At 35.6% G+C, this 25,109-nt stretch overlaps 1 pseudogene; it reads left to right on the top strand.

The window, feature by feature from the left end:
* LOC150007266 (ankyrin repeat domain-containing protein 39 pseudogene) overlaps positions 1-25,109 on the top strand; it is a 123,380-nt pseudogene that overhangs the window by 25,680 nt on the left and 72,591 nt on the right.

The following is a 25,109-nucleotide window of genomic DNA, read 5'->3' as shown; positions in this document are numbered from 1 at the left end:
TCCCCTATTATGAGTGTGTTGCTGTTAATATCCTTCTTGTGGTCTTCTAGTATTTTCTTTATGTATTCAGGAGCTCCTATGTTGGGCACATATATGTTTATCAGTGTTATACCTTCTTCATGGATTGTTCCCTTAAGTATTATGAAATGTCCTTCTTTGTCTCTTTTTATTGCCCTTGCTTTGAAATTTGTTTTGTCTGATATGAGTACTGCTACCCCAGCTTTTTTTTTCATGTCCGTTTTCTTGGAATACTTTTTTATATCCATTTATTTTCAGTCTATATAAATATTTTGTTTTGAGATGTGTTTCTTGTAGACAGAAAATATGTGGGTCCTGTTTTTGTATCCATTCCATTACCCTATGTTTTTTTTTTTTTTCCATTACCCTATGTCTTTTATTGGAGCATTTAATCCATTTACATTTAAGGTTATGATTGACATGTATTTATTCATTCCCCTTTGTACCTGTGTTCATCTCCTTTTTTTATTCTTTTCCTTAAAACATTCCCTTTAGCATCTCTTGCAATGTTGATTTTGTGGAGATGTATTCTTTGAATCTTCCTTTGTCTGGGAAATTCCTTATTTCACCTTCCAGTTTGAAGGAGAGTCTTGCTGGGTAGAGTATTATTGGTTGTAGGCCTTTGTTTTTCATTGCTTGAAATAATTTTGACCACTCCCTTCTGGCTTGTAGTGTTTCTGTTGAGAAATTGGTCTTTAGCTTTATCGGAGTTCCCTTCTATGTTATTTGCTGTTTTTTTTCTTGCTGCTTTTAGGATCCTCTCTTTGTCTTTGAATGTTCCCATTTTAATTATGATGTGCCTTGGAGTGGGTTTTGGGGGGTTCTTCTTCATTGGGACTCTTTGTGCTTCTTGAACTTGCATAACTTTTTCTCTCACCAGGTTGGGAAACTTTTCTGTCACTATTTCTTCTATCAGCTTTTCTATTTCATGCTCCTCTTCTTCTCCCTCTCTTAATCTGATGATTCCAATATTATTTCTATTCATGCTATCCTGTAATTCCCTTACATCTTGTTCATAATTTTTCAATCTTTTTTTATTTTGTTGTATTTTCTGGGAATTTTTTTCTACATTGTCCTCTAACTCACTGATCCAATCCTCTGCTCCATTTAGCCTGCTTTTGATTGATTCTACTGTGTTTTTCAGTTCAGAGATTGTATTTTTCATTCTTTCCTGGTTCTTGTTAATAGTTTTTAAGTTCTTTTTTATGCTGGTATAGTTCTCCATAAGGTCCCTGTAATTTTCTTGGAGCTGTTGGTAACTTCCTTGGAGGTTGTTGTAGGTGTTTTTGAAGTTGTCGAGTATATTGAGTTTTTTCACCACCATTGTTTTGAATTCCGTGTCTGACATTTGGGCTATGTCTATTCCATCTACCTCTCTTTCTGGGGATTCCTCTTTTCTTTTCCTTGAGAGGTTGTTTCTGCATTTTACCATGTTGGATTCTTCTTGTTTGTTTCTGTTTTTTGAGTTTGTCTGTTTTGACTTCCCACCTTTGTGGTATGAGATTCTTTATAGGAGATCTGGGGGTTTCAGTGGTGCAGTCTCTTTGATCTCCTGAGCTTCATGTTCTTGGATTACCTTTTATCTTGTTTGTTTATGCTGTCTGGTTAAATTTCAGATGCTCTTTGGTAGGACTTTTCATCTTTTGGGGTGATGCTGTAAAAAACATAAACACACAGCCCAGGCAGGAAACCCACACCCTCAAAAATATCCTCCTCCTTCTATCCCACTATCGTCATCCAATGAGCCAGTATTAATATAAATGTAGAGAGATTAGGGCTTTTATACTATAGGAAGAATAGATAAGCATTGTTTTAAGGAGGAAGAATATGATTTTTGAGAGAGGGGATAATAGATTAATAATAGTAGCAAGTAGTGTCGACACTATGCAAGATAGTAGGTAATATTTACATTGTATATTAATAATAATAAAAGAAAAAGAGGGAAGAATGCAGAATATAATAAGAAAGTGGAATTGTATAGTATTAGATTTATATAGTAGTTATATTCTATTTATTTATTGTCAAAAGGAGGCTAAACTGGACAAACAAATAAAAATTAAAGAGGAAGGATGAGAAGGAGAGATGGTATGAAATAAATTAAAGAGATTTTTTTAAAGAAAAAAGTAAAAAGTAAAAATAAAATTAAAAGTAAGAAATTTTAAAAAATTAAAATCAAATAAAATACAAATAAAAAAACTAAAATAGAAATAAAAATTTAAAAATATATAAAAGGAAAGTTTTTACTCAGTTCAGCCTTTGTGTGTCGTCTTCTTTTTCTGTATCCACAGCTGGTCTAATGAGGCGGGCCAGAGGTTCCTGTTTTTTGCAGTAGCGGTGTGCGCCCACGGTGGGCCCACGGTGGCCAGTGCGTTCCGTTGGCACCTGTTGGAGCCGGCCTGGGTGCTTGTGCGAGTGCACATGTGCGCTCGCAAGGTGGCCTTCACGCTGGCTTCAGGCCTGCTGAGCTGTGACCTGGGAGCTGGTCTCTGGCCCGTTGGAGCATGGTCCCGGACAGTTGTGCCCAGTGGAGGTGACTGTCTGTGAATCACCGCTGTTCCTGTGCCACAGCTGCCTGCCACAGTTCCCCCACCTGCCTGGGGGGGGGGGGGGCACGAGCAGAGCCTGTGCAAGTGGTCTGCGCTCTGGCCTGGTGCCCACTGGAGCTGGCCAGGGGTGTCTGCGCACAGTCTTCTGCATGTCCAATGGGCCCTCCCTGCACCTGTTGGGGCACTGATCTTATGTCTGTTGGGGTGTGTCTGAGGGACACCTGGACTCGCAGCCCCGCGCACCTGGGCCAGTGAGTGAGAGCACTTCTCTGTGCATGCCCCCGCGACCCAAGGGGAGGGTTGGAGAGTGGGCGAGCACACCTCTGCTCCTGCGCTCCTCAAGAATGTCCTACCACCCCCAACCTTTCCTCCCCTCTGCGCAGTCCACAAGAGAAAAATATAAAGGAAAATCATGTTCTCACATGCACAGCAGCATGCTGTCTCCTGTCCTTCAGCGCCAATGCCACCTGGTCGAGTCCTGTCTCTGCCAGCGGGCGGAGATCTGCTCTCCTCCAGATTCCTCTCTGGGGAAGCCTGTGGTCGCCAAAAAGCCTTTGTGTACTTCCAGCTGCAGCTCGGGGAGCCAACCCAGTCAGAAACCCCATCTAGTCCCTTTTTCCTTCGCTATCCTCACCAAACAGGTAGTTCCCGGATGGTTTTCTCTAATCCAGCAGTGCCAAGGCTCGACTCCTGCCAGTGTCCAGCTGCTCACTGAGATGTTCTGTCTGCAATTAGTCCAAACTACAGATGAGTCTTGGGAGCTAGAAAGCACAGCCTCCCTTCACTCCTCTGCCATCTTCTCCCTCTCACATTATTAAAATGGATAAGAACGTTTTTGGTTTTTTCCCCTCTGTAGCTTTGGACAAGGAGAGATGCCAGGAAAAGAGGCAGACTTCAGAAAGGGCTGGCTCCACTGGAGTCTCCTTGTTGTTCCACCACAGTGTGAGTAGGGTTCCTGGAGCAAGGAAACCTTCCAGATGAGTCAGAGAGGCTGGTAGTGTCAATAGTGGTAAAAATTTTTGGCCAATTATTTTATTCAAGGATAAAGCATATGACTTAAATTATAGTTTCCTATAGATGGAAATCATGTTGAAAGCATTATATATAGTACGTGGTACTTCATACAGAGAAATACAGGGTGGGGCACAAGTACATTTATAGTACTTGTATGCAAAATAACATAATAATTAACAAATAATAATACAAGAATAAACTTTGTGTTTCACATACTCACAACTGTTAAGCTACTTTTGCCTCTCCCTGTATGTATATTTAATAAATGCTTTTGAATATAACAGTTGGAGGAAGTATTAACTACAAATGAAAAAATATATATTTTGCAAGAAAATTTTTTACTAATGGATCTCTATTTTTGAAATATGTTTAATGCCCTGGCAGTCATTATTATTTTGAAATTAATATCCCTTTATGAAAAATAATCCATTAGCTTCTTTCTATGTCAGATACATACTTAGGGTCTAGGAACACAACCACAAATAAAACACCCCATCCCTGAGTAGTTTATAGTTTACTAAAGGATTTCAACCTGTAAACACACAATAAATGCAATGATGATTTCAGGTCCATGAGTTTTAAACAGAGTGATCTCTGAGAAGGGACACGAGGTGCTATTTGAATAAACTTTAATAGCTAAATAGGAATTTAATAGTGGATAAAAGTATAAGAAAGTTCTCAGTCAACAGAATGAGTTTGTGTAGAGACACAAATAGCAAAGAAAGATTACTTAATACAAAGTTAAAAGCTCAATTTCCTCTTTATTAGGGAGAATTCGAGAGAAGTAGAAAATTAGTCTAGAAACATTGTATCCTGTGAATATCAGATACAGAAATGTTAAGATTGAAATGCATTTGAGTAATATATTTGAAAAGAACCTGTTTTTAGTAGAAAGAAAAACATAAAGTAGAAAGATAAGAGAAAATCAATTAGAATATAAATTTTAAAAATTCATGCAGAAAAATAAAAATACAACAAAGGACGTGGGGAACGTTCAGTAGAAAATCAAGAAGTATTTAAGAAATTTATTCAACAACACTTGGTGACTGATGATGTGATAGGTGACAAAAACATTAACCATTGATGTTTCTGAAGTCATTAACTTGAGAGACCCTGGATGAATGGCATTAATCAATCATAGGGAAATTAGTAAATAAAGTTATATGGGGGGATAATGTGTTCATTTTGAATGTGTTAATTTGGAAGTTCCTTGTGACAGACTAGACAATATTCCCAAGTGGAAGTTGAAATTATGTGTTAAATTCAGAAGAGCAGTCTGCTCAAGAAATAGATATTTAAAAGCAATCAATTATTTAGCAGTGGTTGAAATCAAAGGAGAGAGGGATTGCCCAGAAGGAAAAAGAATGCTGAAAGACATACTCATGGGGAACGCTGATGATTTATAGGGTGCATAGAAAAGTATTAATTAAATAAATTATGAAATTCAATGGGAAGTGTTTCAAAAGTAGGTTTAAAATGTCACATGCAGACGAATCTCAAAGAAAAGGAAGATAATAAAGTGTCTTCAGTTAAAAAGTGGAAGGGATTAAGAATTATATATTAGCAGTCACAAAGTAGTCATGGGGATGTAAAATACAACATAGGAAATATAGTCAATAGTATTTAATAACTCTTTATGGTGCCACGTGGGAACTTGAGATATTGGGGGGCTACTTTGAAAAATATACAATTGTCTAATTAATATGCTGTAAACCTGAAACTAATACAAAATGATATCAAATGTAAACTGTAATTAAAAATAAATTTTTTAAAAAAGTTAAATGAGGCTTCTCAAGGTTATCAGGGATATCTCTTATCACAGGTTTTAGATTTAACTATTAAGGACATATTTAATCATTTGATTAAACAGAGAACATAGTCATCCCTGAGATGAAATAGAGATTACTTTACCTTTCAAAAAACTATGTTTTCTCTTAAACAAGTGAGGTGCCTGGACGCCTGATGCAAGTCAAAATCTTGTGTGATTTCTCAGTCTTGACTGTGGGCCAATTACAATGACTATACATACCAGGCCTCATGGGGAAAGGCTGCCCTCCACACACAATTGGCCCACAGCTAGTTCACTGCAGTCTCTGAAAGGAACTGCACCCAAAGACTTAGGTTCCTCTGTTTGAGCCTGCGCCCGAGCCTAGCTGCATTGCTAACCCATGTGCCTTCATTTTAATCTACTCTGCAGAAGTCTTTGGCGTATGCCTTCCCTAGTTGCTGCTGCTGCGATTTTATTATGGGAGGTGGAGGTGCCTTGAAGATCTTTTGTCCACTAACTTAGTACTCAGTACTTTTCCAGTCCCAGCTCCTGGGGTTCACAAAATGACAAGAGCCTTTTATTTAAGACTCCCTTTACAATGAGCTGATTTGCCCCACCTGTGCTGATCCACCAGCCTCCCCCTCCCCCCATTCTCACCTGGTGTGGATCCATGGGGAAAAATGGAACATTGACAGTGTGAATAGTTTATTTCTGGTTTCTTGCTTATACTATTGCAGTTAGTTAATAAAGCCATAATTGTCACTTTAATTTTGGCTTTCTATTTTAGTCAACCAGCTCTCTTCTACTCAGCTCTTGACAATAGTGGGTTTATGAGCACAGACCCAGCATGGACACAAGTTATCTGGAGAGAGTTTTAATCTAATAAAAACCAACAGGTTGACATAATTAGAGGCAGTTATTATTTACTGTTCTGTTTAAAAAGATCTATTAAAGCATTACAACTATACATTAAAATTCCTTTCCCCTTCCATAACCTTATACCCTTTTATAACTACCAGACTCAGAATGAATTATTTTGTAGACAGTCTCTACCTAATGTAGGAGAAATGGAGTGCTGATTTTTTATGTGGACAATGGAACTTTTTAATATTAATTTTATTTTCTAATATATGTCATCTTTACTAATTGGTTATTGTAAGTGTCTGTTTCATCTTCTAAAATAGCAATGTTGAAAACAAAAGGAGTTTCTTATTAATTATGGCCTTCCTGGGTGGCCAACTCATTGTCTGACACATAAACATCTTATAATTGAATGAAACTATACTGTTATGTGCTGGAGGACAACAAAACAAACAAAACATAAAAACACCTTTACAGGTAATATGGCATTATGTGCTAATAATAATATTGATATCAGTAATGGTGCTCATAATGACAGCTAACTTCATTCAGATGCCTTAATCCCTAGATTATACCACTTCTGAAATCAAAAGTCACAGGTATATAAATAAACAGAATTCACCTTTAATCTTCTGAATTTAGCTCTTAAGAAGATAACTCCTTGGTAATTCACTTTTATGTGCTATATTATTCTCCTCTCCTCTCTTCTTCCTTTCCCTTCCCTTCCTTTCTTTATCTTCCCTCCCTTCCGTTCTCTCTCTCTCCCCCCCCTCTTTCTCTCTCACTCCCTCTCATCCTCTCTCACTGACTCTGTGTGTGTAGGTTAGTGTGATAAGTTTTGAATTATATTTCTATAATTTAAAACCAAATAGGTATTGATTACTACACTCTGTCAAATAGGAAGGGTGAGTAATATTTGCTCAATTTGTAAGTAATATGTTGGGCATATAGAGGTTGTTGCTTTAACAGGGTTTTGAAATGATGATGTATGGAAATAATAAAACATATATTCTTTTTTTAAATATGATTTATTGATTATGCTGTTACAGTTGTCCTAATTTCTTTTCCCTTTGTTCCCCTTCAACCAGTGACCCCCCTCCCTCCAGTTGTCCCATCCTTAGTCCATGCCCATTGGTTGTGCATATAGTTCTTCTCAATATCTTCCTGTCTACTCCACTCCCTCCTACTATGCTTCTTAATTCCTGTACCATCTCCCTCCCTTTTCCGCCCCTTCCCGACCCTGCTGACCTCCCCACATAATACTCCCCATACTTATAATTTTTTTCCCACTCTTGTTGCCAAGTTTGCCTTTGTTTCAGTTCCCTAGCTTCTGTTGTTGGTTGTTGTGATACAGTTTTTATTTTAATCTTCATAGTTTTGATCCTCTTTCTCTTAAACAACCCCTTTAACATTTCATATAACAGCAGTTTGGATCTGATGAACTCCTTCAGTTTTACTTTGTCTTGGAAGCACTTTCTCTGCCCTTCTATTCTGAATGACAGCTTCACTGGATAGAGTAATCATGGTTGTAGGTTTTTTCTTTTTATTATTTTGAATATTTCTTGCCAGTCCCTTTTTACATGCAGTTTCTTTTGAGAAATCAACTGAGAGTCTTATTGGGACCCCTTTGTAGGTAATTCTCTTCTTCTCTCTTACTGCTTTTAAGATTCTCTCTTTATCCTTAATTTTTGACATTTTGATTATAATTTGTCTTGGTGTGGTTCTCTCTGGGTCCAGTTTTTTGGAACTCTCTCTTTCCTGGACCGGTAAGTCTATTTCCTTCCCCAGGTTAGGGAAGTTCTGCTTCATTATTTTTCACATAATTTTTCAATTTCTAGTTCTTCTTCTTCACCTTCTGGCAACCCTGTGATTCATATGTTGGCCCACTTATAGTTATCTGATAGGTTTCTCAGCCTCTCATCATTTTCCTCACTTTTTGTTTTCTCTTTCTGCTGCCTGTTTTTTCCTTTCCTATGTTCTGATTTGTGTGTTTGATCCCTGGTTTTCTTTCCCTCACCATTAGTTTCGTATGTGTTTTTGTTCATTTCAGCAGGACTAGTTTTCATTCCTTCCCAATCTTGTTTAAGATCTGCTGTTAGGTCTGTAAGCATTCGTATAACCAAAGCTCTGAACTGTGCCTCAGAAAGATTTCCTATCTGGTAGGCCATTAGATTATATATTTGCTGGTGGGTCAGCTGCATCACTGGGATCTCTATCATGATCTGTTCCATCCTGACAGCTTTGTGTTTACTTTTGCTTCTTGGGCAGGGCTGTCATACCTCCTATGCTATAGGGGGCAGAGCCCCATGCACTGCTCACAACTAGGTGACCCTTCTCACCACACTGTGGTGTTTTCTGTAGGGGTGGGGGTCCAAGATGGATTTCTGCTGCTCACCCTCTGCTGAGAGACTGGGAGCCTCCTCCTCTGTGCCCACACACTCCAGGCCTCACAGACCAAGGCAACAGGGGTCTGCCTTCCCCAGCATTGGAATTGCAAGCTGACGGGTGTGGTCTGCAGCCAGGGGTACTCCCCAGACGCTTCTTGCCTCTCCTTAAATACGGGTGTCTGTGCTTACTGCAGTCCTGCTGCTGTCACTGCTCCTGCTGCCACCAGCACAGCTTGACCTCTCCACCCCGGCTTCGCCTCTCCTACCTGTCCAGATGAGCCCCACTTCTTTATAACTTCATACGGTGAACTTCCACTTATTTTCTGGAACTTCTGGTTATTTTTTGTTTTGTGGTAGTTGTATTCCTTCTTAGTTGTGGAGGGAGATGGAGAGTGTCAGTCTAGGCCTCCATCTTAGCCAAAAGTCGTCCTGTGTGTGTTTTCTTCTGTGTCTTAGGTAGAGCTGTTGCTCCTGTTATATTGTAAGGAGCGGAGCCTTAGGGATTTGTCAGTTCAGGGCCACCTGTTTCATCACATTGTGGCGCTCTATGTAGGGGAGGGGTCTGAGAAGGAACAATGCCTCTTGCCCAGCATTCATCCCTTTTCCAAGCACTTCTCCCAGTTCCATATGGGACTGGTGCCTCTCTAGCTATCATTCCCAGAGTGGATGGGTCTGCAGACATTCTAGGACTGTGGGGACCCTTTAAACAAGCAGACTCTGCCAAGAGACAGGCAGTTTCTGCCTCCGCCATAACCCTCACTGGTTTGCACAGTCAAAAGCAATGAGGCTTGATTTTCCCTGGTGCTGGGACTGTGAGCTGCAACAATCTGGCGAAGAGCTGGGAACGCTCCCCAGGTGTCCTTCATGACTTTTAAAAACATGTAACTGTGCTTTCCACTGGCCTGCCGCTGCTGCTGCTGCTGCTGCCACCATCACACTGCATCCTCTCCACCCTGGCTCTGCCCCTCCTACCTGTCTGAATATTTCTTTTTTATACATTTGTTTGTTGGACTTCCATGCAGTTTAATTATCTGGAATTTCTGGTTGTTTCTAGTTTTGAGGTAGTTGTATTCCTTCTTAGTTGCGGAGGGAGATGCAGCATATCTGTCTATACCCCTATCTTGGCAGGAAGTCCTATTCAGTTTCTTGACATTCAACATACCTTTTCAATACTTTTTAGAACATCGGTGATTGTGTTGTTAATTTATACTAAAAGTATCTTCTATTAGAAGAGACTTCTAGTATTTAACCAAATGTATATTTGTATAGTTTAATTTGTGAACAGAAAATAATTTCAAGACTGAGAAAATAATATTCTAGTAAAAATACTTATGTTTAAATTGGAGACCAGATATTCTTGTCATGATATCAGCCTTGGACAAAAGTTGCTCTCTGGCTCTTTCCACCTCTTTCTCCAATTAAAATGACAAATGGATATGAAAACAGAGAGAAATCTAAATCAATATGAATTAGGGAGTGTTTCCTTACCATGTTAGAATCATTAAGTAATTGTTTGCAATGTGGAATGTAAAGAAAGATATTAAAATAATAACAAACCTATGGCTTATTCCCGACCTGGACAGCATCCCAGATCAGATCCTGGCAGAGTGCCATTTGTATTCATTCACTAAGATCAACTATTGGGCAAATGGGAATGAATTTTCAACTGTGGCAATGCCACTGAGAAGCATTCTTGCTGCTTTAAGTCAAGAAAAGGAAGAGGGCCTTTGGCAAGTTTCATTCTTGGCTTAGACTTGGTACCCTCTTGGAACAGGAAGCTCTAATGGGTGAAATTGGGGGCTATGCTGGGACTGGCTCTTAAGGAATTCAGATATTCCAGGTGAACATCAGGGACCCTGCTGAGGCTGACCATTGGCTGTCACACCAAACACTAAAACAACACTTATTAAGATTGCATAACTGCCTGCTGTAAATTCCCAGCTTCCTCCCTTTCCAGTTCTCTCTTTTACATAGCAACTCTTTTGTAACATGGTAAAAATCACTAAGGTATTTGTAATATTTTTACTTTAACCTTGTTTGTCTTTAAAAAATTGACTTAGGACCTATATCAGTCTTGGACATAACCAATCTCAACTCAAATTTGCTATCAACCCTTATTAGCCTAGTGTAGACATCATTCTTCAAGTGTGAGCTAAAAAAAGTAGTATCATAATTATGAATTAATGTTGTCATTCCAAACCATAATGGTAAGTTTTAGACAAATTTGAACTTATATTCTTAAGAAATTGAAAGGTGCTTTACAGAGTGGTAAAGAAAGTTTGGATTAAAATGAAAATTTCACATGGTGAATTGGAATTACAAGATGCAGTGAACACTGCTTTTGTACAGCAGAAAATTAAAGGGACAAATGAGAAAGTAAATGCAAGAAATTTAACTGTCCCTGGAATTTATAAAAATTCACTTGTAACAGTCAACAGCAGTTTATGTATTAGGATAACTATATAAATTATGTTAAATATGTTTCAGAAACAGAAATACCATTATAAATAAGCACTGGATATATGGCTCTCAAAGCATGAGAGTGAGAAAAAGAAGTGAACATGTTTTTTAGTTACTGCTGCTTTACAAACTTACTGTCTAAATCAGCATTTATTATTACATCTTACATCATGTGCATCAGAAACATTGAACTGGAATAACTCATTCCCAGCCCATGATGTCTCTGCCCACAACTAAGAGCTGGAACAGTTGAGGGCTGAACAGACATTCATCTCTCTCTTTCCCTTTGTCTCTTTGTCTTGAGGTTTCTCTCCCTGCCTATCTTAGACTAACACAATTAATAGTGTCCTCAAGATGCTCAGACTTCTAATGTGACAACTCAGGCCTCTGAGAGAAAACAGTGGAAACTGACAATCTCCCACAGGATAGGTCAAGAACTACAGAAGTGCAGCATCACTTCACAACACTCTGTTGGTCACAATAGTCACAAAGACCTGTCTCTTTCTGGATATAAGTGTTCTCTTTGCTTTTTAATCTGACACAGGCCTTGTAGAACCAATACTTGGTCCAAGAGAAGTCAATACTTACTGATCTCTCAAGGTCAGTTTATTCATTTGTAAAACAAAGTTATTAATAGTTCCTATGTCATAAAGTTCTTATAAATAATAAAAGTTATTTACAACATAACTAAATGTTATGGGATGTTGAAAGTTAAAATATTTAATTTATAAGTTAAAAACTATTATAATTTTAGTTTTATATTGTACTGGACATTCAAATAAGCTGTATTAGTTTCTGCCCACTGAATCTATTCCTGAACATGTTTATGTTCAAATGCTCTCTCTCTTTTCCATTTCCTCTCTCTCATATACATACTAAATCTTTAATAATTCAAAGTAAAAGAAGGAGTCAAACTGCAGTTAAAGTGTTTGGAAAATGGATATAGTAAACATTTAATAACCTACATGTAAAATTTTATTATATAAAATAAAAGCTGTATTGGAAGTGAATCATCAAAAAATTCTATTTTCAAAGAGGAAACAAAAAGACAAAAGTAAATCTTCTTATGAAAACAGAACAAACGACAGAGATCCAAGATGTCAGCAGAGTAGGTGGAAGCTATACTCACCTCCTCCCATGATCAAACTGGAATTACAATTAAATTATAGAACAATTATCTTGAAAAACTAACTGAAGACAAGATGAAAATAAGTCTTATAACCAAGGATTTACAGAAGCCACATTGAAACTGATAGAAATGTAGAGATGTGAAAAGGGCTGGCCCTGCTTCCATGGGCTGCAGCTGAGGTTACAGAGGGACACCTCAGCTACAAGAGTGTTCCCTCTGAGAAGCATTGGGTCTAAATCCCAATCCGGCTCACCAGTCCAGAGCACCAGAACCAGGAACAGAAACCCACAGAATGTCTGGGTGTAAAAAACAGTAGGGCTTCTGTCCACCAGGGAAAGAACAGAGTTCATTAAAAACATAGGCACTCTCTCAAAGGAACAGCACACACACAAAATTTTTATTGCAGCCACTCACCCTGGCCTCCAGAGGAGGGAGGGCCTTCTGCAGCAGACAAGAGTCACTTGTGGAGAGTTTAGGGTGTATGGCTCTGTAAAGGGACCTGAAGGGACAGCCACCACAATTCCTATTTTGAGTCATTCTCCCATATGGCAGATGTGTTCTTTCTTGGGTGGAGCACTCCCCCACATTGGCATTAGCCTGGGTAGAAACAAGAGCCCCACCCTCTGGACTCCCTCTAGCCCAACCCTGTAGATCTTATACCTTGCTGAGGAGTAAAGGCAAAGGCTCTTTTAGTGACTGAGCCTAACTTCTGACAGAGGTGGATCTTCAGGTGACTTTGCTGACATGCCCTTGGGCAAGGTGCTGATAAAGCCGGTGGGCAGCTTGGTCTTTTCCATGTGCATCCAGCCCAGCATAAGAAGCCACAAACTGTGGATTGCTTATAGCTCCAAAACCAGTTGTCAAGGCCCAGTCACAGGCAGCGTCTTACATTGGCCTGCACTAGAGTCCTTCTCAAGAGGCCCAGAACCAACATTCTCAGTGCTCAGCTTCAGACAACATCAAAGCAGGATGCAATAAGCTTCACAGCAGCATATCCTAAAGGAGATCTTAGCAGATGCCACCCCTTACTGAGGTGAATTCTACTTTGTGTGGTCAGCATCTGCACAGCAGTTCACATGCTGTGGTCAAGGTTGAGATTCATAGTCAGCCAGTCAGAGGGTCAATCACATGCACGAACGATCCACTAGTAATCAAGACTCAATTGCAAAAGGAGGGCCCACATCATCCAACAATGGACATTCCTGAAGCACTGGCTTAGGTAATCAGTGAGACTGCACCACAGAATCTCACAGGACACCTCTACATAAGGCCACCACACAAAAAGTAGGTGACATTACAGACCTATTTAATACATAGAAACAAACACAAAAATTATTTTAAAAGACCAGTCAGAAATGAAGAATACACTGAATGAGTGAAGAGTAAGTTAAATAAAGCAGAGGACTGAATGAGCATTTCAGAAGACAAGATAGCAGAAAACACAAATTCAGAGCAGAAAGAAAGAAATAAGAAAAAGAAAGAAAGAAAGAAAGAAAGAAAGAAAGAGAGCAAAAAAGGAAAGAAAGGAAAAGAAAGAAAAGAAAAAGAAAATTTTAAATAATGAGTATAGTTTATGGAACTTTTGGAAAAACATGGACAGTAACAACATATGCATCATATAGATACTAGAAGGATAAAAGAGAGAGCAACGAATTGAGAAAATGTTCAAAGAAAAAATTACTAAAAACTTCCCTAACCTGGTGAAAAAAAAGAAATTCTCAAGTCCAGAAAATGCAGAGTCCCAAACAAGATGAACACACTTAAAAAACAAACAAACAAAAACAGAAAGAAAAGAAAAATAAAATTAGAATGATAATATACCATGCTCAAGTGGGGTTTATTCCATGGATGCAAATCAATAAATGTGATACACTACATAAAAACATAAAATAAAATGTAAAAACCATATGACCATATCAATTGATTCAGAAAATGCATTTGATAAAATCCAGCATCATTTATGATGAAAATTCTCACCAAAGTGGGAATAGAAGAATTATTTATCACCACAACAAAGGCCATATATGATGAATCTATAGCCAACATCATAATCGATGGGCAAAATCTAAAAGTTTCCCTTAAGGTTTCACCTCTCCTATTCAACATAATACTGGAAGTTCTAGCCATACTACTCAGTCAAAAAGAAGAAATAAAAGACATGTAAATTGGAAAGGAAGAAGTAAAACTATCATTATTTGCAGATGGCATTATGCTATATATAGAGAACCCTAAATGTTTCAACAAAAAATTAAAACAGATAAATGAATTTAGTAAATAAAGGATACAAAATAGATCTTGATAAATCAGTTGTATTTTTATATACCAATAATGAACCATCTGAAAAAAAATGAAGAAAACAACCCTATTAACAATTGCTTCAAAAATAATATAAATACCTATGAATAAATTTAACCAACAATATAAAAACCTGTATTGAAAAATTATAAAATACTGAGGAAAGAAATTGAGGAAGATACAAATAAGAAGCAGCATATACCACATTCATGGATAGGAAGAAGTAAAATGTCAATAGTACCAAAAACAATCAACAGATTCAATGCAATTCCTATTATGATACCAATGGAATATTTCACAGAAGTAGAACAAATATTCCAAAATTTTATATGGAATTACAAAACACCCAGTATAGCCACAGTGATCTTGAAAAAGAACAACGTTGGAAGAATCACACTACCTGAAATCAAAGCCATACTAATCAAAACAGCATGGTATTGGCATAGAAACAGACATATATATCAATGGAACAGAATAGAGAGCCCAGAAGTAAACACACACCTTTAGAGTCAATTAATATTTGACAAAAGTGACAAAAACATACAGTGGGGTAAAGATAGTCTATTTAATAAATAGTGTTGGGGATATTGCAAAAATGAAACGAGACTATCTTCTAACACACTACACAAGGTTAAACTCAAAATGGATTAATGGCTTGAATATGAGACCTGAAACCATAAAAGTCCTAGAAGGAAACGTAAAAAGTAAAACTCAGACATTTCTCATAGTGATATATTTTCTGATATGTCTTCTCTAGCTAGGGAAACAACACTAAAAATAAGCAAATAGGACTACATCAAACTAAAATGTTTTTGCATAAGAAGGAAACCATCAATAAAATGAAAAGACAACACATTGATTGGGGGAATATATTTGAGGGTCTATCTGATAAAGGGTTAATATCCAAAATTCATAAAGAACTTAATACAAACAATCTAATTAGAAAATGGGCAAAGGACTTGAATAGACACTTCCCCAAAGAGGACATATAGATGGCCAACAGACATGAAAGAAGTTCAATGTCATAATCATTAAAAAATGGCAAATTAAAACCACAATGAACTATTACATCATACCTGTTAGACTGTCTATCATCAACAGATCAACAAACAACAAGCATTGGCAAAGATGTGGAGAAAAGGTCCCCTTCATTTCCAGTTGATTAGAATGCAGATTGGTGTAGCTAATGTGGAAAGCAGTATGGAGTCAACTTAAGAAATTAAAAATGGGCCCTGGCCAGTGTGGTTCAGTTGGTTTGAGCTATATCTTATAACTGAAAAGTTGTGGGTTCAATTTCCTGGTTGAGACACATACCTAGGGTTAAGGTTTAATCCCTGGTCCAGGAGTGTGTAATCCCCTGCCAGGTGCATAAAGGTCCGGGCAGTAAAGGAGGTGACCAGTTGATGCTTTTCTCTCACATCAATGTTCCCCTCTAGTCCCTCTCTCTCTCTCTCTAAAAGCAATGAAAAAATATCTTCTGATGAGGATAATTTTTTTTTAATTTTTTAATTTTTTAAATTTATTCTTTATTTTATTTTTCAATTACTATTTAGTGCCCTTATACCCCTCTCTCCCCAGCAATCACCACACTGTTGCCCATGTCCATGAGTTCTTTTTCCTTTTTGCTCAATCCCTCCACCCTCTAACTATCCCTCCATCCACTAGCTGTCATCTGCTTTCCATCTATGAGTCTGACTCTGTTAAAGTTAAAAATGGGACAGGTTTATGACCCAGATATTCCACTTTTGAGAATTTATTTCATGAAATGAAAAAAAAAAATAATTCAAAAATGTATATGCGTTATTTATAATAGCCAAGATTGGGAAGCAGCCCAAGTCTCTCATCTGTCAATGAGTGGATAGAAAAACTGTGGTATATTTACACAATGGAATGCTACTTGGCCATTATAAAAAATGGAATCTTACCCTTTGCAACAGCATAAATGGACCTGGAGAGGCTTATGGTAAGTGAAATAAGCCAGTGAGAGAAACATAAGACCATATAATTTCACTCATATGTGGAATCTAGTGAATAAAATGAACTAACCAAACAGACAGACTCATAGATAAAAAGCAGGCTGACAGCTTTTGTGGGTTGGGTCCAGCGTTAGAGGGATTGAGAAAAGAGAAAATACTCATGGAAAGGGACAATAGTGTCGTGATTGCTGAAGAAATGTAGGGCTGGAGGGAGGTCCTGGAGTGTATAGGGCAGATAAATGGTAATGGTAGGGGACTTGTCACAGCATGATGAACACACAATGCAATGTACAGATGATGTGGTGTAGAATTGTGCACCTAAAACTTGTATAATTTGGTTAACCAGTGTCATTCCAGTAAATTCAATAAAAGTAAAAAAAAAAAAAAAGAAAAGAAAAGAAAAATAAAAATTAAACTTTATTTTCTTATCTTAACTGAACTAACAGAAAACACTTTTTAAAATAACATCATCAATATATGTGACCAGCCCTGGACCAGTGTGCTTCAGTTTGTTGGGCATTGTCTCACAAAGCAAAAGGTCACTGGTTAAATTTCCAGTCAAGTACATTCCTGGGCTGAAGCTGGTGTTTGGTATGGGTGCATGTGAGAGCCAAATCATCGAAGATGTTTCTCTCATGCATCGATTTTTCTCTCCCTCTCTTTCTCCCTGTCATTCCTTTTTTCTAAGAACAAAGAAAAATATTTTTAAAAAATGTAAGCAATCATGTATACTTAGGGATATATTACAAACAATTATTATATATAAATGAAATAAATGACAGTAATAATAAAAGTGACAGAGGGAGGATTTAGAATTATTTTGCTCTTATAACATTTTTATACTACCTTTGAAGTGGTATGGGATTATCTGAAAGTGGACCTGAATTAATTATAAATGTATATTGCAAAGTCTAGGGCAACCACTAAATACATTTATTTTTAAAAGTATAACCAATATGCTAAGAAAGGAGAGAAAACTGAATCACATAAAATATTGAATCAAAAGGTGACTAGTTAATAAAAACAAATATACATTTCAAGATATGAAAAGTAATAGGAATAATAAACAATCAGTTAATTTGTTTTAATAGTTTTTAAATGCTCTTCAAAATAACAAAGAAAAATACATGCAACATTACAAATGTGACATAGAATATAATAAAGATAAGGAGAATGCAAAATATTAGAATACTATGTAGCTTTATACCATCAAATCTGAAAATACAATAAAATTGATGCTTTTCTTTTCTAAAAGTGCATTTCCAAGATTATATTGTGAAATTATGTATAGTAATTTTTAAAAAGCTTCCTAAAGAAGTAAAAATGATAAATAAACTTTCAAAATAATTTAAATTTCAGAAAGTTTTATAAGTGACTTTCAGAGAAAGATTGTTCTCTATCATTTAAATGATCCTGGATACAGAAAATGATGGTAAACCTTTCTGATTATTTTATTATTTCTTAAGAAATGACAACTCAAGTTTCAACAATTTTTCTGACCAGTCTTACAACGTAGTACAAATACCAAAACAGATTATAAATTTTGAATAAGCACTGAATTATAATATTAAATTATATTACATTCAACATTAAAAGAAATGTAAAAATACCAAAAATATTTTAATACTCTGTGACAAGTATCCATAACTTGTTCAGAAAAGGAGCAACTAAACACCATTTTTAAAAATTAGTTCCCCACAGACAGTTTGAGAATTTAATAGCTCTACTTCCTGTGATATTTGTCCCTATTAATCATTAGCAGAGATTGACTGTCCAAAACTACTTTGTGGATCTCACAAGAGAACTGCATTAGGTGTTGTATTTGCAAACTGAAATTACCAGTTTGTTTAAAGGTGAAACGCTCCGTTTGAAATTGAGTTCTCCACTGAAAACATATTCATCATTGGTAATAGTGACTTTTTAGTTCTCAGCAGTCAGCCAGAAAAAAAAGAAAGAAAAATGTGGTTCTGAGCAATATTCTTATGGCTTTCATATTCAATGAATTCTATTATATGCATTAAACAAATACATTTTTAAATACAAAATTATTTTAATAATTGGCACAACTGCACATGAAACAATTTTACAAATATAATTCAGGGTGAAATATAACATGATCTAGAACTATTGAATTCTGCAAGCTAAAATCAACTCTCATGGGAAAAGCACACAGGTGGTCACTGTATTAATCTGATTGCAATATCAAAATAAATATGAAAGCTTTAGGTGATGCCTTTAGAAAAGTCATAACTTTTTATTTTTAGTAAGGCCAGTATTTGTGCCCAAACTTAATAATTTTACTGATGTCTTGACTAGTTCTGCCTTTTTAACTACTACACTTTTTGTTTGCTTATAAGAGATGGTGATGGTAGCTATATCAATTATTATAATTTCAGAATTGTACACTTTACTCTTGCTTGTATATTAAAATTATAGTTTACATCAGTATACCATGAGGGTATAAAATGTAGAATTTCAGAGACTTTGGAGTGCATATCCTTAACCTTTTCTGGACAATGTACAAGTTCATCAGAGTAAAATTCTGCATGCAAAAAAAATTATAGTGATGTTTGCCAAGGTACCTCCATAACATACATCAGGAAGCAAATATCTTAACAGATTATAAATGTATTTTGACTCTTCTCTTGAACACATCAAAAATAAGACTCTCTTTGTAACATAATTTAAATAACATACTTGTCACTCTACCACTGATGAAGAATAAAAAATAATTGTATATTATCTATTGAGTGTGTTAATATAAAGAATTTTATTTTGTAGTCTTAATGTAAGTCCAAGAAGAAAGATACAGAATGTCTATTTAGTGATATGTTGTTATATATTTCAATAAAAGAAAAAATGTATATGAAGAAAATTTAATTTAGCAAAAATAAGTAAATAAATAAAATGAAAGAGCTAATTTGTTTTCATTTGCAGATGACATAACCTTATATATAGAAAATCCTAAAGACTCCATTAAAAATATATTCATATATTAGAACTCATAAAGTAATTTGTTAAAGTTACAGGATAAAAATCAACATACAAAAATCAGTTGTATTTCTATACATTAACAGTAAACTATCTGAAAAAAAAAACAGAAAAAATCCCATTTAAAATAGCACCATAAACAATAAAATATTTTGGAATAAATTTAGTCAACAAGGTAAAAATACTTGAAATACTAAAACTTACAAAAATAATAAAAGAAATCAAAGAAAATATTAACTAACACAAAGACATCCTGTGTTCATATATTGGAAATTATAATATTGTTAAAATGGTCATTGTACCCAAAATAATTATATGTCCCATTCAAGCCTTATCAAAAGCCTAATGGCATTTATTTACAGATATTGACAATGAAAAACACAATTCTAAAATGTATATGAAACCACAAAGAACACTGAATAGCCAAGTAAACTTAAGAAAAACAAAACTGGAATATTAATACATACATACTGATTTTAAAATAGTATATTACAAAATGATAGTAATTAAAACAGTATAATATTAGTAATATTAGCGCAAAGATAGGCATATAGGCCAATGTAACAGAATAAAGAGGCCAGAAATAAACCCATGCATTTACTGTCATTTGATCTTTGACAAGGGTATCAAGAATATATATTGAGGAAAGAACAGTCTCTTTAACAAATAGTGTTGGGAAAACTGGATATCCACATACAAAAGAATGAAATTGGAACCTTACCACATAACACTCACAAAAACCAACTCAATGTGCATTAAAGACTAGAAGATAAGACCTGAAACTGTAAAATTTCTTGAAGAAAACATCAGAAAAAAGCTTAATGATATTGGTATTGGCAATGCTTTTCTGGCCAAAAGCAGAAGAAATAATGCAAAATAAACAAATGAGACTAAATCAAAGGAAAAATCTTCTGCACAGAAAAATAGATAATCAACAGAGTGAAAAAGGATACCCATGGAATGGCAGAAAATAATTGTCAACCATATCTTATAAAGGGTTAACTTCCAATACATATATGGAATTTCTACAACTCAATAGTCAAAAATACTAACCCGATTATAAAATGAGCTAAAGGCTTGAGTAGACATTTGTCCAAAAAATACATACAAATGGCCAAAAGGTACAATGATGAAACTACCTAAATGAGCAGTGATAGACAAATGCATACATTTAAAATAAAATACTATTCAGTCTTCATAAAAGAAAGAAATTTTGCAATATGTGGCAATATGAATGAACCTGGAAGACACTTGCCAAGTGAAATGAGCCAGTTGCAGAAACACAAATACTGCATGATTTTACTTACATGAGGTATCTAAAATAGTCAAATTCAGAGAAACATAATGCTGAATGATGATTGACAGGACCTCGGTGAAGGGAAAATGGAGGCTATTAATTAATGGACATGAAGTTTTAATTAAACAATATAAATAAGCTATAGAGATTTGCTGTACAACATTGCACCTACAGAAAAAATGTGTGCTATGTATTTTTTAGTGAAGAAAGCCTCATGTTTTTGTAATATTAACTTCACATTCACATGGAGAGGTAAGGCCTACATTTTTATCATCAGTTTATAGCATGGATTATGGGACTTGGAGATGCTGATAAGAGCAGACAATTTTTGATAATGTAATCTCAGCTGTAGTCAGAATTAACAAGCATTTTATCTGATGTTCTGACATTAACTAGAATGAAGATTTAAAGAAGAAAACATTTTAGTATGTCAGATACTTTACTTTTTAAGTATTAAGTTTTAGGAAGAACCTACAGTAAGTCACATAATCTATTTTTCTTAATAATTTTCATTAGTTTTAAAATATTAGAGATGGTCAGAATTTCAAACTTATTATCCCATACTTGCAATGCAGAGATTTTCAATAGATCACAACTAAAATAACATGGCAAAAAAAAGGACAACTGATCAGAAAATGTATTTTCAAATTATACTTGTAATTTTTTTAAGCTTAAGATGTGATTAAAAACTGATAAAACTGAGTGATGTTTTATTGCTTTTTGGTTTAATTATTAGAAAGTTACTGAAAATAAAGCAGTAACAGATTTTCAGTTGAGGACTTTATAAATGAGGAAAACACTGTACCAATAATAAAATAAGAAAATTTTTATTGCTGACAATCCTCATGATCATTATATATATATATACATATATATATATATATATATATATGTTTCTTTTTCTTTTTCTTTTTCTTTGAGTCAGTACCAGTGCCTTTTTGTTTGAGACAATTGGAAGTTTTGCTGTTACATCATTGAAAATACCTATTGTTTTTATAAGATATCAGATGGGTACTAGAAGTATTGGTAGGATCTCTTAATAAATTACATAAATATTTAACTACTATACTGTACACCTGAAACTGATATAAAATTATGTTAAATGGCAAGTGTAATAAAAAAATTAAGTTAATAAAACCCACGTGGCATAGAGTAACAACAATATTTAAATCTCTTATAATACTCTAGGGTGACTAGGTTTCGCTGTGTGGACAATTATTATATGTAAATGGAGGTAAGTAAGGTGGCTCCCATGAGCTGGAACATGCAGGGTGGGTTACTTACAGTTTAGTTTTCTTGGAGAGGAGGCTGGACAGCTGGACTGAGCAGTGATTGAGTTTTCAGGTCCCTTTTCCTGTGGTCTTCTCAGGTGCTCTATCCTGGTATCCTATTTACATCACAATTTCAGGACACTTACAAGTACAAATGTAGGTGCTGCCAAGCCTCTTCGAAGCTAAGTGCCAGAACTGAAGCATCATCACCTCCACTACCTTCTAGCAGTTAAAATAATCAAGGAGCCTCAAACCAGGGAACCACTTAAGTGTTCCTAATGTTCTGAAAAACAAACACAAAACAAAACAAAACAAAACAAAACAAAATAACAACAACAACAAACCCACCCAAAGCACTACGGGATATGGACATGCCGTCTATTACTCAATTTACAGAGGAGTACACCGATGGGGGAGGGTCAGTGCGAGAGAGACTGAGCCTCTTCCAGTCTGAGGCTTTTCATAAGGGTTCTCAGACAAAGGAGGCATGTGTCCTACGTGTGACTCTAGACTACATCACCTCAGGGTGTACGTGCAGCAAGAAGCAGTCACAGGACAAGAAGCCACTCCCAAAAGGAGTTAAGGAGGGAGCTAGGACCTGTTCCCAAAACAGTACACGTTCCCTCTGGCCAGGGGTACCCTGGCCAGCACTCATTAGAGGTGGTGGAATGGGGCATGTTTTGAGCTACCCCACACCAACCCACTTTTAAAGAGAAAGAACTTAGGAGTGGCAGGATGAATAATAAGCATTTCTAGTTATTGTTAATCCCCATATGTGCAAAACAGTATAATAAGTATAATCACCATACTACATTTCATTCCATGACGTATTTGCTTTATAACTGGAAACTTGTTCCTTTAAACCTCTTCACCCTTTTCATTATAATATATTTCTTTCTATTTGTATTCATATGTATGATTAGTTAAATTGAGTCCTATGGAATTATGTGAGTATTACTTCTGTCATGAGAAGCCATCAATGTCACTGGTAATCATATATGTTTTCTCACTATCTTTCTTAAATAGGGTTGGGACTGGCTTGTATAACAATTAAGTCCCAATCACCAGATACAGATATATCATTTTACTCACATGTATAAGTACAAGTGAAGAACTTAGTATACTTTATTTATGGAAGATTCATTGGTCAGCTATTTTAATTGCTCTTAATCTCTTTTTGACACCGTTCTTCCTCAAGAAATAAGACATCTTTAAGAGTTAAAGGAACATAGATTTTGAAAACAGACCATAGCATGAGCATAGGTATTGATTGAGAGCTGGCACATCTTCTCTTGTGTATCGCTAGAAACCAACAAGAATTCGAGATTCAGAGTAAAGATTCAAGAACCATTTGTTGAATTGATATGAATAAAACTAAGGTTTAAAAGAAATTTAAGGACAGGCAGTAGTTAAGAAGGTAGATACAGAGTCAGATAGGCAGCATTCAAAGCTTATGTTGATCACTTTCCGGCTGCATTACCATAATAGTTTTACCCAATGCTGTGTGCTGATTGCACTTATTCACATATATTTTTGAGGACCTTAGTAGACCATGTTGCGATAATAAAATTTATGTCACAGAATGAAACCTGTTTGAGCCCACTTTCTTAGGATTTCACTAGAGAAAGCTCATCTTACACCATTGCCCATTTCAATATGATACAATTAATACATTGATAACTATTGGTCACTATGTGATCAATTTCATCAGAATGGCTAAATTACATGCATATATAGATGGTGTAAATGAAAAAATCTGAAGAGGCCAAATAGAATATAATACTTAAAAACATATTTTATTTTATGTGACTTATATAATACATTAAAGGTATCCATTTCTGCATAATTTATTTATTTAAGATTGGCCCTAATTAATTGGAAGGGTTATTTTGTCATCACTCTAGAGAGAAGAAAACTGTCTCAGGACGTTAAGGTAACCTTTTAATAATGTTAATAAAAACTCTGAAATTTAAATTCATTTCAAACCTTAGAAACACAAATTTAAAATTATTTCCAAACAATTTACTCACATAAGAGATTCAGTTAAATGAGGGCTTGTTATGGTTAATTGTATGTGTCAAGTTGGATAGACTATCATGCCAATTGCTTGGTCAAACACCAGTCTAGATGTTGCTGTGTATTTTTCATGTGATTAACCTTTGAATCAGTGGAGTTTGGGTAAAGCAGACTACCTCCATCACGCAGGTGGGATACATCCAATCAATTAAAGACCTTAAGCACAAAGATTCAGGTCCCCGCTCCCCTCCACACCCTGGCCCTGCACCCGGCCCACCCCCGGCACCCTGAGAAGGGAATTCAGTCCTGAGAATGCAACATAAAAAAGCAAAAATAAAAGCAAAACAAATCAAAATCAACAGCACTTGAGTTTCTAGCCTGCCAGACTCAAGATTGCAACTTCAACTCTGACCTGAATTGCCAGCCTGCCAGTTTGTTTGGACTTGCTAGTCTGTGCAACCACATAAACCAAACACTTAAAATAAATCTCTCTATATATGAGTGTATATATCCTATTTATTGCATTTTTTGATAGCCTTAACAGTATGATTTCTATTTTTTCATTAAACAAATTAACCTCAGGCAAAGAAAATATTTTATATATTTGTAAATTTTTCTTTTATTCATCACTAAAATTATCCCTTAGTTAATTTAGTACTTAATAGAGCCCCCATAAAATTTTATAAATGTTTATTGGTTTGTCAAGTGAGTAAAAAAGTATATGAATTTTTATTTATGAATTTATATATCCATAGCACTTAAAAATTCTGATATAAAACTATTTATTAAAAATTGACTTTAGGTATAATTAGGTTTTAAAAAATGGAGTTCTGTTATACAAGCCAGTTTCTTTATAATTCTCACTGAGAATTAGGCTTTATATTAAGTACCTTAAATTCATTAGGAAATAATTCTGATACCCAGCTATGACTGTTACTTTTCTTATTCTCACTTCAAAGATGAGCAAAATAAAGATTTAAAAACTTCAATGACTTTCCCAAGTTCATGAATCTAGTTAGTGATAATGATCAATCTAAAATTCTGGCACAAATCTTTCTGAAGCAAAAGTCTTTATGACTA

Source organism: Furipterus horrens, unplaced genomic scaffold, assembly GCF_987537825.1.
Source record: "Furipterus horrens unplaced genomic scaffold, mFurHor1.1.pri manual_scaffold_6, whole genome shotgun sequence".
In the NCBI taxonomy this organism is placed as follows: domain Eukaryota; kingdom Metazoa; phylum Chordata; class Mammalia; order Chiroptera; family Furipteridae; genus Furipterus; species Furipterus horrens.
This window is presented reverse-complemented; position numbering and strand designations above follow the sequence as displayed.